The sequence below is a fragment of the Giraffa tippelskirchi genome, chromosome 2, assembly GCF_054371585.1.
Source record: "Giraffa tippelskirchi isolate mGirTip1 chromosome 2, T2T-mGirTip1v1.2.pri, whole genome shotgun sequence".
Classification (NCBI taxonomy): domain Eukaryota; kingdom Metazoa; phylum Chordata; class Mammalia; order Artiodactyla; family Giraffidae; genus Giraffa; species Giraffa tippelskirchi.
In genome coordinates, this window is record NC_137276.1 from 60,748,527 (window position 1) to 60,766,557 (window position 18,031).

Consider the following 18,031-nt stretch of genomic DNA (forward strand, 5'->3'; position numbering starts at 1 on the left):
TTCCCCAAGAACAAAGTAATCAAGAAGAATTGGGATGTGGCTAACTTTTGAGGTAGAAGAAGGATCACCACTCTGTACTTTGATAAAGCCCTTTGACACACTTAAAAAATACTTTGAATTATTCCCAAAATGTGATGGATGCACACATTTTTTAAAGAATCTACTACTTAGCCCATATCTTGACAGATCGATTTTGTCCCCTGTGCTAACAACAAGTCATTTGATAATGGGCATCTAGAGGGGTCTGTTGAAAGAATGTTGATGCTGTTTGAGCTCAGGTAGAAAGAGCACCATGAGGAGTTAGCAATCCCTGCCAGGGGCTTGGGAATGGCAGCATGCATGCTTTGCACTGTCATCTCAGTTTGAGTAAGGTACACCTTCTTTCATCCCTCAACACAAACTTTGTCACTTCCTAGGAGCACAAGAAGGGCCAGATCCTTTTATGCTTGGCTCACTGCTTAAATTAAACACATGGGCTCCTGTACACTATAGTCCCTGCTCAAGCAAAGGAGCAAAAGAACAAATTGATGAGAGAAACAGCTTAAGCCCACGTCTTCTAATCTTGGCTGATGTCCCCCAAACATCACCTTACATATACCATTCTTACCCAAATGCTTTTAATTTACCATGTTAACAGGCTGTGAGATGGTATGTTAGAATTAGGTTTCTGAAGAAGAAAAGTGGGTCAGTTGTAAGAACAGCTGCAAATACACTGATTTTCTTTCTCAACTCTGGCTCTATTAGTTATGCAGCAGGTGGTTCTGCTTAATCCAGGCGGAATTTACTGAGAGCTCTGGTGTTCCCAGCATTGCACTCGACTCCAATGGCAGGAAATCAAAGCTACAAAATCACCCAGAACAGCTTCTAGCACATCGTGAGTGCCAAGCCAAGTGTTATTTTCCTTCGTCTTTTCTTTTTCTTGTGTTACTCAAAAGGATTCCAGTTTAGATGGGGAAGTGAGGTTTGCCGCATGTCACAACCATCTACTCAACAATTCTTCAGACATTCAAATGTTTCTTATCAGATGAAACAAAGAATGAGCTAATAAAGAAATGATATCCCAAACATATATATACTGTGCTATGCTTAGTCGTTCAGTCATGTCCAACTCTTTGCAACCCCATGGACAGTAGCCCACCAGGCTCCTCTGGGAGTCCATGGGATTTCACAGGCAAGAATACTGGAGTGGGTTGCCATTTCCTCCTCCAGGGGATCTTCTGAACCCAGGGATAGAACCCAGGTCTCCTGCATTGAAGGAAGATTCTTTGCCGTCTGAGTCACAAGGGGAGCCCAATAATATATACACACTATATATATATATATATATATATATATATATATATATATATATATATATACACACACTATATATATATATATATATACACACACTATATATATATATATATATACACTCTCTCTATATATATATATATACACACTATATATATATATATATATACACACACACACACACTATATACACTTCTATGTATAAAATAGATAATTAATAAAGACCTACTTTATAGCAAAGGGAATCCTACTCAATATTATGTAATAACCTATATGGGAAATGAATCTGAAAAGAATGGATATATGTATATATATATAACTGAATCATTTTGCTCTACATCCGGAACTAACACAGCACTGCAAATCAACTATATCTTAATATAAAACAAAAAATTAAATTAAAAAAAAAGAAATGATATGCCAAGTAGATAGCAATGATCCTTGGTTGGTAGAAGACATATGGAATAAATGGCTTGCATAAAACAAGTACTCTGTAAATATTTGATTCAAGGGATACCTTACAGTAAAACACCAAACATTAATGTTAGAAGGGATAAGAGATTATTTAAACTAACCTCTTCATTGTACAGATAAGGAGATTTTTTTTTTTTTTTTTTTTAATGTTATGTGACTTCTGAGACTGGAACTCCATTTTCATCACTTCAAGTAAAGCACAGTAGCCCTTATGCTATATAATGCTGCATTTTATGGCTAAGCTGAATGTCTCAGGAGAATTATGCCTGGAAGTATTTAGGTGAAATTCCACAAGAGACATAGCTGTCCCTCTCCACAGGGCCATGATATAACCCTGGGCAGCTGAAACCTAGGCCCTGATCCAGGTAAATGTGTAGTCCCAAACTTTGCATGATCTCCAAAGGCAAGCCACCACCCCCAGATATGGTTTTAATTTTTAAAAATTGCTCTGCTTAGAGTATCTCTAAATTTTGAAAGCATTGCCATTAACAGGTTATTTCAAATTGTACCTGTCAGCTGGAGCTGGGGGAAGCTCCAATGATGTTCCCCCAGTGAATAATAATTTGTTTCAAATTTTAAAGGACAAAACGTATTCTTGGCAACCTCCTGTAGGGAGAAGAACTATTTCCAATGCTCTTTAATACATCTTGAAATAATTTATGAAACTTTACGAATATATTATTTTAGGAATGTGCATTTGCAGTCAAACAAAGAATAATTATTCACTGTTAGAGAAGCCTTTTGAAGGGACATTATCGTTCCTTTCATAGGTGATGGCTGAAAGAAACAATGTCTCAAAGCCACTTTCAGGTTAAAAACCTCTACTTAGAAAATGAAAGCTAATTTGATTAGAAAACATATTTAATTAACCACACTGAGTCTGTAACTTCGCCACTGAGGAGAAAACCTGATGTCATGTGTTTGAATCTGAGGAGATAACAGCTAAAGGAGGTAATTACTTATCCTTCTCAAGTGATACATGCTCCAATTTTATTAAACATACAACCCAGCTCTTCAGTGAAACCACAAGGACAGAATGTTCCATTCACAACCCAATGTGGTCAAGGCACACACCATGATCTCCTATTACAGTCTGTAAAACCACTGACAGAAGGAGGTACTTTCGGTAATGAACGGTGGCATAGGTGCCAATGCAAAATGGGTATTAAAATTACCCAATGACACATCATCACCTATTTTGTTTTTAAAGGCTGTGACTGTAACTAAAGACATTAAATGGATGAGAAATTCTTGAATATTGCTAAGTTTATGGTACATTTTTGGGGTGCAAAGACAGCACAACTCAGAAAATGATGATCCTCCTTGGTACATCCACAAAATTATGTCTTCACCAACAAAAACAAAGGGAAGGAAATCAGATGGCTGGCCCTAGAATAATCAGCAATGGTGGACTGAGGGTTGAAATTATGGACACTGCAATGTTGCGCCTCCCCTGATCCCTGCCATCGCTTGACCAAGTCTTAGCTATTGCAAGGCCTATGTCACTTCCACTCATATTTATCTTGATCTTTTATTTTACTATTTCACTACTTACACCGTGGTTATGAGCACATTCCTTGGTACAGAATCCCCAGTATGGGTTGCAGACTCCCAGTAGTAACCCAAAGTAAACAGGTTTTCTCAAAGTGAATTTCAATCTCCAAAAACACCTACAAATGATATATTCACTTGAGTCTTTATTGTCTAAACCACCAGAGAAGCCTGTGTTCACCTGTAATAAGATACAAAGGCTAATGAAAACACAAGGCTTCTCTGCATTTTGGCTGAAATGATCATTAGTTCAGTGTGCTCATTCTGGTTATTTCTTGGTGCCAGAAGGGATCATTGGCAATACTCATTTTCAGTGGCATGTACATGAATTATTGCTTAGTCAATGAGCTTTGGCAGTGTACTTTACCCCCAAAACATGGAGGCATGGGAGCTTCTCAAAGAGAAGCTTTGAGTGTGAAAAACTTGGATTCAACAGCTTAAACCTTTCTAATTTTCCTCAGTGACCTTTTCCTTTTCTGAATTCCCATAGTATTTGGGAAGTACAGTTAGCACTTGGTCATTTTTTATATTATTCTACAGTTGTTTGTGCTCATAAATCCTGTACCATACGAAAAGGAAAGTGTATAGAGCAGAAATAGTATCATGTTACTTCTGTATTTTCCACTCCAACAAACACAAAGCTTGGCATGAAATAATATCTGTTGATGAATGGACTTGCGTCACATTTCCTTTTGATAATCTGTGAGGTATTATGACAGTAAAAACTGTTTTCTGCTTCTGAACTAAGATGCTAGGGAGGTGCTCATTTCTTTTAACATTAGCCCTTATATCAGTGACCTGTAGGATTCATTGTTTTGTTTTTGTTTTTTGTTTTTTTTTTGGATTCATTGTTAAGATACCAACTTGGATTGGCCACCAAGACCTCCACAGAGAAGTTCAATGCCACTTCTGTGCTCCAGGAAGAATTACAGTGGCAATCATCAGAGAACCTGAGAGTGATCTGTGTAGCTCTGAAGATATTTAACTTAGCCAAGGCTTGGACAGTGAGATCAAACCAGTCAATTTTAAAGGAACTCAATACTGAATACTCATTGGAAGGACTGATGCTGAAGTGCCAATATTTTGGTCACCTGATCAGTTGACTTATTGGAAAAGTCCCTGATGTTGGGAAAGATTGAGGGTAGAAGGAGAAGAGGGCATCAGGGGATGAGAAGGCTAGATGGCATCACTGATGCAATGGAAATGAACTTGGGCAAACTCCAGGAGATGGTCAGGGACAGGAAGGCCTGGCAGGCTGCAGTCAGTCCATAGGGTCGCAAAGAGTCAGACATGACTGGGTGACTGAACAACAACAAGGCTATCTGGGTCATAGAGCCAGTCATAGAACCAGTTGTCACCAAGAAAAAAATTCAGAAAATTTCCTCTGAAATAAGCACTGCATTTTTATTTCAGATTTACCAACTACCAAAGTTTTCTGTGGTGCAATTCACAGCTCAGTTCAGTTCAGTCGCTCAGTCGTGTCCGACTCTTTGCAAACCCATGAACCGCAGCACGCCAGGCCTCCCTGTCCATCACCAATTCCCAGAGTCTACCCAAACACATGTTCATTGAGTCGGTGATGCCATCCAACCATCTCATCCTCTGTCGTCCCCTTCTCATCCTGCCTTCAATCTTTCCCAACATCAGGGTCTTTTCAAATGAGTCAGCTTTTCGCATCAGGTGGCCAAAATATTGGAGTTTCAGCTTCAACATCAGTCCTTCCAATGAACACCCAGGACTGATTTCCTTTAGGATGGACTGGCTGGATCTCCTTGCAGTTCAAGGGACTCTCAAGAGTCTTCTCCAACACCAAAGTTCAAAAGCATCAATTCTTCGGTGCTCAGCTTTCTTCACCATCCAAGTCTCACAGCCATACATGACTACTGGAAAAACGATAGCCTTGACTAGACGGACCTGTGTTGACAAAGTAATGTCTCTGCTTTTTAATATGCTGTCTAGGTTGGTCATAACTTTCCTTCCAAGGAGTAAGTGTCTTAATTTCATGGCTGCAATCACCATCTGCAGTGATTTTGGAGCCCAGAAAAATAAAGTCTGACACTGTTTCCACTGTTTCCCCATCTATTTGCCATGAAGTGATGGGACTGGATGCCATGATCTTAGTTTTCTGAATTTTGAGCTTTAAGCCAACTTTTTCACTCTCCTCTTTCACTTTCATCAAGAGGCTCTTTAGTTCTTCACTTTCTGCCATAAGGGTGGTGTCATCTGCATATCTGAGGTTACTGATATTTCTCCTGGCAATCTTGATTCTAGATTGTGCTTCCTCCAGCCCAGCATTTCTCATGATGTACTCTGAATATAAGTTAAATAAGCAGGGTGACAATATACAGCCTTGACGTACTCCTTTTCCTATTTGGAACCAGTCTGTTGTTCCATGTCCAGTTCTAACTGTTGCTTCCTGACCTGCATACAGGTTTCTCTAGAGGCAGGACAGGTGGTCTGGTATTCTCATCTCTTTCAGAACCTTCCACAGTTTATTGTGATCCACACAGTCAAAGGCTTTGGCATAGTCAATAAAGCAGAAATAGATGTTTTTCTGGAACTCTTTTGCTTTTTCAATGATCCAGCAGATGTTGGCAATTTGATCTCTGGTTCCTCTGCCTTTTCTAAAACCAGCTTGAACACCTGGAAGTTCATGGTTCACGTGTTGCTGAAGCCTGGCTTGGAGAATTTTGAGCATTACTTTACTAGCGTGTGAGATGAGTGCAATTGTGCAGTAGTTTGAGCATTCTTTGGCATTGCCTTTCTTTGGGATTGGGATGAAAACTGACCTTTTCCAGTCCTGTGGCCACTGCTGAGTTTTCCAGATTTGCTGGCATATCGAGTGCAGCACTTTCACAGCATCATCTTTGAGGATTTGAAATAGCTCAACTGGAATTCCATCACCTCCACTAGCTTTGTTTGTAGTGATGCTTCCTAAGGCCCACTTGACTTCACATTCCAGGATGTCTGGCTCTAGGTGAGTGATCACACCATCGTGATTATCTGGGTCGTGAACATCTTTTCTGTACAGTTCTTCTGTGTATTCTTGCCACCTCTTCTTAATATCTTCTGCTTCTGTGAAGTACATACCATTTCTGTCCTTTATCAAGACCATCTTTACATGAAATGTTCCCTTGGTATCTCTAATTTTCTTGAAGAGATCTCTAGTCTTTCCCATTTTGTTGTTTTCCTCTATTTCTTTGCATTGATCACTGAGGAAGGCTTTCTATCTCTCCTTACTATTCTTTGGAACTCTGCATTCAAATGGATATATCTTTCCTTTTCTCCTTTGCTTTTCACTTCTGTTCTTTTCCCAGCAATTTGTAAGGCCTCCTCAGACAGCCATTTTGCTTTTTTGCAATTCTTTTCCATGGGGATGGTCTTGATCCCTGCCTGTACAATGTCATGAACCTCCGTCCATAGTTCATTAGGCACTCTATCAGATCTAGTCCCTTAAATCTATTTCTCACTTCCACTGTATAATCATAAGGGATTTGATTTAGGTCATACCTGAATGGCCTAGTGGTTTTCCCTACTCGCTTCAATTTAAGTCTGAATTTGGCAATAAGGAGTTCATGATCTGAGCCACAGTCAGCTCCTGGTCTTGATTTTGCTGACTGTATAGAGCTTCTCCATCTTTGGCTGTAAAGAATATAATCAATGTGATTTCAGTGTTGGCCATCTGGTGATGTCCATGTGTAGAGTCTTCTCTTGTGTTGTTGGAAGACGGTGTTTGCTATGACCAGTGCGTTCTCTTGGCAAAACTCTTATTAGACATTGCCCTGCTTCATTCTGTACTCCAAGGCCAAATTTGCCTATTACTCCAGGTATTTATATACTTCCTACTTTTACATTCCAGTCCCCTATAATGAACAGGACATCTTTTTTGAGTGTTAGTTCTAAAAGGTCTTGTAGGTCTTCATAGAATCATTCAACTTCAGCTTCTTGTTACTGGTTGGGGCATAGACTTGGATTACCGTGTTATTGAATGGACACGCCCAATAGCTGAAAATTCTGTATATGTCAGCTTACCAAAGCCTAAAAACCTATCTTGTACAAGTCACTCAAATGACAGTTTTGTTTCAGCTCAGCAAACTATAAAGTCAAAAACCTTGCACACAGGTTATTGATTGTTGAAGTTTGGGCAACTGAATACTCTCTGGCTAGATTGTCACTTGATTTTATGTGATTAACCTTCTTTAGAATACTCTTTAGATATGTAAGATAAGTAAGACTTATTGAGTAGTTGTCTATGTGTCTAGTCTGAGGCAAAATAGAATAAAAACCACAAAAGAGGACTGAATGGTTCCTAACTTGAGAAACTGATAATCAAATCAGGAGAATAAGACATACACACATGAACAAAAATGAAGAGGCAGGAATATGGATCAGACACAGAGTCACAGAAATTCATAGAAAGGAGAATGTACCATTGACTAATGCAGCCTGGGAGGGCTTCCCAGAGGAAGCAGCTCTGATTCTGGCTTAGTGACCTGTGATGTCATTAGGTTCAGGAAGCAAGGAAGGAGATTTTAGGCAGGTTGTCCAAGATAACAAAGACAGGAAGGATGAGACATAAAATTACATGGTTATATGGGGGCAAGAAAAGCAGATATCCAGGGGGACTTACATACCCAGGATGAAGGGAAGAACAGGTGGAGAGTCAGATCAATGATGAAGACCCCAAACACACAGCAGGCATAGGAGACAGGAGACTGCTTTGTGAGTGAGTGGACTGGAGCTTGAAAAGGTCATCCCATCTGGGAGTTTTCACACCACTTTCTAGCAACTCTTAGAAGGAAAATGTTAGACATTCAATACATAAGATACAGCAATAAAACCAGAGTTATTCCCCTACATTTCCCTACCCTCTATTGCACATACACAGTAGCCCCTGATAAATCATACTTCTGAGGGATCTAAGAGAAGAGAATTTGAAAGCCACTAAGGTCTCATCTTCTCTTCTTCATTTATCACAGGCAGAGGAGACAAAAATTAGCCCAGAGAACTGAAGTGGTTTGGATGAAGTCATGGTGAACTTCTGTCCCATGGTCGTTTTCTGTCCCATGGTTGTTTTCCGTTCTTCTGTTCTTCTCTCTCTTCCTCCCATCCCTACCCCTCCACCACCACCTTCACCCCACAAACAATTGTCAGCAATAATTCTGGTCTCTGCCACTTTAAAAATACACTCCCCAAACCTGCTCACTTCCTGCTATCTCTATGGATACACTCTCACCATCTTCCATTCCAGATTAATTCACAGATGTTTACTGAGCACTTACTATGAACACTGCACTCAGAAGGAGTCAGACTTGGGTCTACCCTCCAGAAACACTGTCAGTCACTATGTAGGGAATGAGTGGGAACAGGGTGGGTAAACTGCTGAATAATGTATTTATGAGTCTTTGCTACTTTGCCTCCCATTCATAGTTTCAATGTGAATTCACTCATTACTTAGTTGTATTGCTCAGAGGAGGCCTGCCTCTTCCCCACCTCCACTCCCTGCTTATTGTAGTAGCAGGGCTTGAAACTGTGGTATAATTAACATAATTAAAGTATTAATAAAGATTGAAGGGGTTGGACACTGTGTGAAATGCTTAATTTTGTGTATCTTTAACTGATTGAATGTTTAGGTTTGCATTTCAGCTGTCACCCAAATTATGTGTAATTAAGCCAAAGCTTGGATCTGCCTGTCTCATACCCAGTGTGGATGGCAGACAGATTTGATTCTGGGGAGAAGGTGGTAAATCTGCCCACTCATTTGTAGCTGTGAGCTTTCACACTTTTTATGCATCTCTTGCCTTTTTCCAGTGTATTCATTGATCAAATTATCCCATTAGAAAGGAATGAAGACTAGATAGCTACAGTGAAAAAAATCAAATGCTTTCAACACATTTCCTGGCTACTCCTCCCCACCTCCACATCTTGCCAACTCTCTCTGGGTGATGTCCTCTTGTGTTGATGCTGCAGGGGTGTTCTTGCTCAGAGGAGACTCAAGGCAAGCTCATAAAGCATTACAGATTACAGGTCAGCATTGGAAACAGCCATGAACCCTAGGGACTAGGCTCTGTGTTCAAGGAGAGACCTGCCTTTGGAACCCAAACTGCGAGGATACCAAGATCATTGAAAGAACTCACTTACAAGACATTTTAAGGAGAGATCAAATAACTGTCTTGATATTAAAGGAATCATTACTCAGAAGTAAGGGCCCCTAAATTAACCAGCATCCACAAAAGAGTTCTGCAGGCATTCACATAAAGAATGTGGCTCTCTCAGATAAAATCCTCTCTCTCAAGGAAGCACATGGATCATGTAGCATGTGTTCACTCTTGTGCTGGACACAGGGAGGAGACAAAATGCACATGCCCCCTGCCTTTAAAACTTTGCCATCAATTTGGAGAGAAAAGAGGAAAACAGAGGAAGAGCCAGCACTATCAGACAGGACAAAGGTCAGATAAACAACACAGACAGCAAGTCCTCAGAAGGCTGCAGCAGTCACAGAAGGAAGTGACCTGCATCTCTCTCAAGACGGGCCTTCAAAGACGAGATGGACTTACACAGGCAGTTATGAAACCACGACCATGACTGAGGCTGAGGGTTTGTCTGGGAGGTGAGTTTGAAACGAAGGCTGAGGTATGTTTTAACGAAGAAGGTCTGAGGAAAAAATGGGAATGATGATTCCAATACGTGCATAGGTAGGTGGAGTGGATGGTTGCTGTGTTCATGTTCTATTGCTGCCCTAACAAATTATTACAGACTTGATGGCTCAAAACAGCACAAACTTATTATCTCATAGTTCTATAAATCAAAAGTTCAGAGGGCTCAATTGGTTTCTTTGTGTCTAGTCTTCCAAGGTCAAAGTTAAGGTGTTGGCTAGGCCAGTTCCTTTCTGAAGCATCCAGTGGAGAATCTGTTCCCAGGCCAGGATCAAGTCCCTTTGGCTCTAGGACTAAGGTCCCTGTTTCCCACCTTGGCTGCCATCAATTAGAGTCCCACTTCATCTGACACAAAATAGTTTTAAAATGCCACCTGTAAATTTGGGTTTCTTCAAAATGAAGTGAGGCTTAGAGATCCTTGAAAAGCAAACTGAACAAGGGCTTCTTTAGGATTTCTTTTTTCTTAGCTCTCTTGCCCACCCTCATAAGTTTGCTTCCCCCCCCCACACACACCAAGTCACATTTCTTTTATGAACTCTTCCCCAAAGTCCTTAAGCTGGTGTTCACAGATATAGCAGCTGCTTCAGTTTTTGCTCATGGTTCACTGATTTACATAATATTCAGTTAAATTATGTTTACAAATACGAGAAAAACTGGCATAAAGCAGTTGGGAGTAAACACATTTGCTTCTTGGTGAGAGCAAAAGTATATGGACACATATACTTTTGTATATGGAAGTGACCTCCTCACCAGAGTGTGGACACCAGTTAGTATATCTCATGGAGGGAAGGAAGAAGATAGGGAAGGTGAAAAAAATGGAGGAAGTTGGATAGGTTTTGGGGGGAGGGGTAAAGAGAGCTTCTTCTACTAAACATGAAATAACTTACATGTCTCTGGAAGGAGTAACACACATTCTTAACATTGTTTTTTAAGTGATCACTCTATCCCCCAACCAAAAATAAATACATAAACTAATAAAGGCATGACATGGTTCTCAATCCATAGGACAGAGTTAAGGCAAAATGGCAGAGCCATCCCCTGTAGGGACACCCGAGCTTGCCGAATTTGGTGGCAGTTGCCCTCAAACTTGGAAACAAAGTACCCTAAAGACTGACCGGAGCTTGAGAAAGTTAAACTTGACCTGGTAGAGGAATCTACTACGGTCACTTGTAATTATTCTGTTCCTGCTGGTGAAGTGTATCTAAAACAGTGCACCATTCAGGGTAGGTGTTTTGATCAATTACATTCGCTGGTAGGTTAGCACCTTCATAGGTTACTCTGGCTGATTCATTGCCCCCGTTGTGGCAGAGAGCAGCATTTCAAAGCACCAATTAATAAGTCAGACAAGCTTGAGTTTGAATCCCAGCTCTGCCTGACTGCCTTGCTTTGAGCAAATTATTTAACTGCTGTGAGCTGTGGTTTCTTCAAGATGAACTGGAAATGACAGAACCTATGTTTACAGAAGTGTGGTGGGGACTAAATGTGGTCACACATGTAAAGCACTTAGTAGAGAGCATTTGGCATGTAGTAAGCCCTGCAGAAATGGTAGCTGGCCCTTAAGGACATAAGGAAGTTCTGATTTGCTAGGAGTGGAAACCGGTGACCTGGGATGTTGTCCAGGCCCCAAGCAATGGAATAAATGAGAGTCTGGGGTGATCGGGGGCATCATAAAGATGCTGTGTATGAAAGGAGAAAGTAGGCACACAGAGACCCTAGGATGGTCTTGGCCCATCTGATGATTCTGCTCAGTGCTGATCCAGGAGGCTTAGGTAGTCAGGTACTTGTTACCAAAACAGTCTAAGTGTCTTCCTGGAGGAATGTGAAATTCCCAGAATACCCCAGAGGTCATTCCCCACCAGCTCACCTGTATTTTCATTTAGTTATAAAAGTATGGATTGAATGCCTATTTTGTATCATGTGCTGAGGACATAGGGTTGAAAACAAGGGATTGAAGATCCTCAGGAGTTTATGGTCAACCAAAGCACATGGGCATTTACATTTTCCTATTCTACTGTAATTTATCAGGGAAGTCAATACACAGAAGATAGGGTCTCTAATCATACCTGGGGGGAATGCAGACTTTTCCCCAGAAAAGATGAAATGTGAACAAGATTGCAAAGGGTGAGTTTGATAATTGAGGAGAGAGAGAAAAGGCATTTCAGGCAGTGGGAAGAGCATATGCAAATACAGAGAGCCCTGAAAGGTTCTAACAAGTCAGGGAGCAGTGAGAAAATCAGGATGACTGGGATGGGTGGTATCTGGCAGGTGAGACCAAAGGGGTAATCTGAGGTGTCCCACTACTAAGTACAGTTCCTAGAGATTAAAATGACTTTCTTCCAGGCTACCAACAATAAAATCAAGAAACTGATCTAGAAATGTGTCTTTCAATCAACTAGAATATGGGAAGGATCTGTGCCTTGCATCATCCCAATGAACTTATTATCTAGACAGAGCTTCTCAAAATTCACAGTGTGTATGAGACACCTTAAAGTCTTATTAAAATGTGGATTCTAATTCAATAGGGCTGTAATTGGAACCCCTACCATTTCATATTTCTAACAAACACACCAGTGATACTGATGTTGCTGGTCTATGGACCCCATTTTAAGTAGCAAAGACCTGGATATCCTACCGTCATTCAATTTTCTCAGAATTACTTTGTGACAATGAGGACCAGTATCTACGTACTTGTGTAATTCACCTCCTGGAACCACAGGTGAATAAAATATCATAAAGCACACATGCTAAGCCATCTAGAGCTTACTGACAATTTCTTCTCCACTGACCGTCCCCCTTTCCAAAAGTAATTTAAGGAGAAATAATCCCGTATTTTCTAACTTTCCCAGTAGCATTATGCTTCAGACAATTCTTCAGACTTTCCCACCCTTTATCAACTTGGAATGTGAATGAAGCATCTGACCCAAATTTCCCAATTTCCTGTAGCTGAGCCACAACGTAAAAGCCAGAACATTCTTACCAAGCAACTCTTTGGATTTCAAGTTTCAGACAGAAAAACATGATTCTCTTTCATTTTAAGCCATTAAAGTCTGGGAAACTTTACTTCACATTACTGAACTTGCGATCAAACAAAACTGCCTGGGGTGCATGATGGGATTTGTTTAAAGAACTGAATCTACCTCAAAACCCAGGATATATCTTTATCTGAAAAGAGACAAGAGAAGCACTCCCACTGACCTGTCTTCTCACCCCAAGATTTACGTGAAATATGCTCTCCTAGCTTTAACAACTCCTTTCCAAAAGCTCCAATGGAAGGACATCACAGCTTTCCAGGGAAGTTCCCACGAGGAGCTGGCTTTTCTTCTCTTGTTAGCCTTCTTTTGGGTGCTAAGGTCAGTTGGAAGTTCAAAGATGTCAGGGTTGCTATGGCTCTGTCTCTCTTTTCTTAAGTCCTATGGAAACTACTATCTATCATGTGAGAACCACATTTGTCAATACATCCCTTTCAAGGATATCTAAAGCATGTTAGACTCTGCCAGTAAACTGCAGAAGATAGTGCTTGTATGCAAAGTCACTTCAGTTCTGTCTGATTCTTTGAGATCCTACAGATTGTAGCCCACCAGGCTCCTCTGTCCATAGGGATTCTCTAGGCAAGAAGACTGGAGTGGATTGCAGTGCCCTCCTTCAGGGCAATCTTCCCAATTCAGGGATCAGATGTCTCTTTTGTCTCCCGCATTGGCAGGTGGCTTCCACTAGCACCGTGTGGGAAGATCTTCCTGACCCAGGGATCAAACCAGGGTCTCCCACATTGTGGGCAGATTCTTTACCATCTGAGCCACCAGGGAAGCCCCCCCAAATTTTTTTTCACCAAGTTTGGAGTAAAACTTCTTCTATATAGGCATTATGTGTGTGTGTTAGTTACTCAGTCGTGTCTGACTCTTTGTGACCCCATGGACTGTAGCCCACTAGGCTTCTCTGTCCAAGGAATTCTCCAGGGAAGAATACTGGAGTGGGTAGTCAGGCCTTCTTCAGGGGATCTTCTTGACCCAGGGATTGAACCTGCATTGGCGGATGGATTCTTTACTGTCTGAGCTAACAGGGAAGCCTACAGAAGATGGACTCTTTTCCAGTTTTTCTGAATCCCCCACAATGTTCAGCACTCTTCTAGCCAAAGGTGCTCAAAAACATCTATCATATTGATTCATCTTGGAGAATGGTGCTCAAATAAGATTTCTATGGAAAGGAAAAGACTTTTTTTTCTTGAAAATTAATCCATAGAAATGACCTTAAGCTACTCCAACCTTAGGAAACAAATACCAGGTACTGGGTTTTCTAAGTGGTTTTAAAGATACACAAAAGGGATAGAGCCTAATGGTGAAAGAGCCTGAGTCTAGAGTTTGGGATTAGTCCTAGTTTTTCTCCATTCCAGCTGAATAACATTGGATGTGTGACCTAGCTTTTATGGCCTAACTTTCCTCATCTATTAAATATTTATTTGAAAATTACATCTGATTTCCTCAGAAATCAGGGGCTAGAAAGTTCAAAGAAGGTAAACACAAAGAACTTTCAACACTAATGTCTGGAACAAATTAAGGAAATAAGAGTGGTAGAGATGGGTGGATGGGTCCACGGACAGATTGGTGGACAGGAATATGGATAGATGGGTGGAAAAGATGCGGACGTGTCCATGGATAGATGGGTGGAACAATCTGTACCAGAGCCAGGGTTTGTTTTGCTTTGCTTTATAAAGTGTCTCCAGCCATAAATCCACTGAGAATTTTACACAGCCTTCTCTAAACCAAACTTCAAACCAAAAAGCAATTGTCTATATTTCTAAATTATAGGATTTTCTGACAGAAATGAGATGAAAACTTTGCCATTATTTGCTCCATTCTTCCTATTTTGCAAGTAAAGGAACTGAGGTCAGAAGGGGAAAGAATTTATTCAAGTTGATAAACTCCTAAGAGCAGGGCTGGTGAGATTCTACCAGTTTGTGACTCCAAACCTACCATTCACTTTCCAATGTCCTACTGACACTACCAAAAACACCCAGGCTCTCTGATACGAGAGAGCATTTGCACTCTCTTCTGACCAAGAGCCCAGCACCTGGGCTTTTCTAAAAGTACACTACTGAATACCATTTACCAAAGAGTAGTTCTTTCTCAAAGACAGGAAAATACAGAGATGTGTTTCCAATTAGTCAGGGAAAAAACTCAGCCACATATGCTTTGCCATTTAGTGTTGCTAAGTTGGGGATTTCTCCCCAAAGTGGGGAACGGGTATAACTGTCATCATCTTTTCTGTTATTTGCATCCAAAGAAGTCACATATGTCTCAGCAATGTGAAATATTCTCTTTCATCTGCTTGAGAATTATCATCCAGTGTCCGCTCCTTCCTCCACATCCCACATCATTACATTCCCCCTCCACGAGCTAAACTCCTTGACACAAACTCTCATGCAAAGTAATACGTTTTAAAGAGAGAAAAATCATTAAAGAAGGGCTTTATTTTCCTTCGCTCTGCACTTCTCTGTCTAAAGGAGTTCTGACTGCCAAATAGCTTTCTCTGGGCACAAAAGACTCCCCTTCATTTTGGTTAACACCTGATAAAGCTTCATTAAAATTCTTTCCCAAACAGAAAACTCCAGCATCCAGATTCAAAATAAACGTATGCATTTCTAAAAGGAAAGCTGACAAGGAAAGTTACATGCACACCATTAAAAAGTCAGAAAAGCCCTGACTAAGAACAATCTTTCAATTCGTTAACACCAAGCCAGTCCATGAGAGGAAAGCAGGTCTGAGTCACTGAAAGAAGCCAGGGTTTTGCAAAGGGCCAGGTTTACTGAGTCAACAGAGTTTCAAGGGAGTAACAATAAGGAAAAATCTCAGTGAAAAGAAACTCTTGGTTTCTCAGCACATTTTAACTCTACTCAAAAAGTTTGGAAGTAAAGAAAAACTTAATAAGGCAGTATGCAGTAGACTGCCACAGTAAAGGCCTGCCATCTGTTCAAGCACTGCTGCATCCATGTCACTGAGGAGTTCCTTCTACTGACTCTGGGCTTGGCCACCATGGGGCTTGCTTTGACAAGTAAGATGGGAGCAAATAAGACATAAGCAAAGACTTGAAATGTGCTCTGCTTTAGCGATTGTGCCCTTTTGCTGCTCATGGAACTCTGTAACCACCATGTGAACAAGACTGGGATTAGCCTCCTGAAAGATCACACGAAAAGAGGCCCAGGCATGAAAACCAACCTGTGGTCTCAGCTAAGAACTAGGAAGGAGACCACTGAAGACAAGTTGAGACTACTCTGGATCGAGAGGACTATTCAAGCAAGTCCAGCCCAAATCGCCCATTTGCACAATTGGGAAATAACTACATATTTGTTGTTGCAACTTTTGTGGGGCGGGGCAGTTAGTTATTTAGCAAAAGCTAATTGATTCAGCAGCTCAAAAGTGCTCGTTGAGAATATTTTGTGTGGATCGGTGGCTGATTTCCAAGAGCTAAGAGGTTTCTGCCCTGAAAAGGTATTTGGTACAAGCTTCATCAGCATCCTTGCACATCATGTGGATGCATCCAATAAGAAATGGGGATTAGATATGGAAACAAGGTAGCAGGTGCTGAGTCCCATTCAGAGAACACATATGACAATTATGGAACGTGGCTGTCACATATTGAGACATACTCAGGTTGGCCAATGGATGTACAGGGAGAAGAACTTGGTTTGAGGCCTAGCTCTGGCACTTACCAGTCACAAGTTGCTTCACCTTTCTGTCTCTGTTGTTTCATTAATTAAGAGGGGCCACTAAGAGTTACTTCACAAAAGTCTGGTGAGGAATAAATGAAAAAACATACATATGAAAGTGATTATTTATATGTAGAATGCTGTACAATATCAAGTATAACTTTCATGACAAAGTTGATCAGTAATAAGTAATACTGCCCAAATTTAGAAAATAAGGTTGAAAACACTCTTCTGTTTCCATGTGTCTATATGCCATCTGATCATCCCAACTCATGCTCTCTTGCACAAATAACAAAAACTCATCCATCTAGACTGAGGAGTGCCATCAGAATTTTAAGAAATGGAGATTTTATGTTTATGAATCATCTAACAAAGTGGCAAAAGAGTAGAAACGGAAGGCATCTGCTCTTATAAGAAACCCTACTCTGAATTGTTTTCATAATTAGAATAATCACTCCCTAATGTATCTACCATTAGTTTCATTAAACTCACACACACATTTCGCATGCATGCACATTATGTTCTGTAAAGCAGGGTCTTGTTCCACATATCCTCATAAAGCATTTTTAATTGACCAGAGTACAGTACTGATCTTGCAAAATCAGAAAGAAAGAGGTTTCCATATGCATTATATTTTATAGACTTGAAGTATTTCAAAACAAACAAGGAAATAAGTAGGGGTAGGACTGAAGGACAAACTCTATCATGGCAGAACCCCGGGTTCTCTGTTTCCTGGGTTCATGGAATCAAACTCAGTAGGAGAGTTAGCTTTCCAATTTGTGGGAAGGAAATGGCCATGATAAAAAGATAGAATTTATTCCATTTTATGATCATCCTCTAATCATTTTATTATAGTTTTATTGCCCTTTACTGTTACCTTTGAAAGAATATACCAAAATAGAGGATTTCTGGTTTGGCAGACAACATGTTTAGCTGCCTTAAGTTTAGGGTGATGTTATTAATAGTCTCCAGAGAGTGAATATATGCCTTGTGCCTGTCATGCACATCATTGCATGTGGTTCTAATCCTCACATTTTTCCATGAGACAGATACTAATATTATTTCTATTTTAAAGTAAAAAAAGTACAGAGAAGTTAAGTAACATGCATGAAGTCACACTGCCAGATCAGGGATGAACTGGGGTTATCTCTGAGCAATCTGATTCCAGCTTCTATTTTCTTAACTAGAACACATATGAAATCCAGGGCCTTCCTCAAAGGGCACCATGAGCTCCAAACACTCTGCTCACTGTTTGAGAACCCCTGGGTTAATGACCTGGTAAAATAGAACCATTATCACAGAACTTGATACAATGCTGGCTTCTTGAATATGAAGTTCCAGCACAAAATTTAATATT

At 40.5% G+C, this 18,031-nt stretch overlaps 1 protein-coding gene and 1 long non-coding RNA gene across 29 annotated transcripts in view; both read right to left on the bottom strand.

Annotated features, from left to right (window-relative positions):
- The window catches only part of LRMDA (leucine rich melanocyte differentiation associated), a 1,316,989-nt gene that overhangs the window by 509,092 nt on the left and 789,866 nt on the right, over positions 1-18,031 (bottom strand). The gene's annotated exons all lie outside the window — the stretch shown is intronic.
- LOC145536166 (uncharacterized) lies at positions 1,892-9,688 on the bottom strand. Its single transcript, XR_014075680.1, has 2 exons — positions 5,233-9,688; positions 1,892-4,437 (listed from the first exon to the last, which is right to left on the bottom strand). It is a non-coding gene; the product is annotated as an uncharacterized LOC145536166 (long non-coding RNA).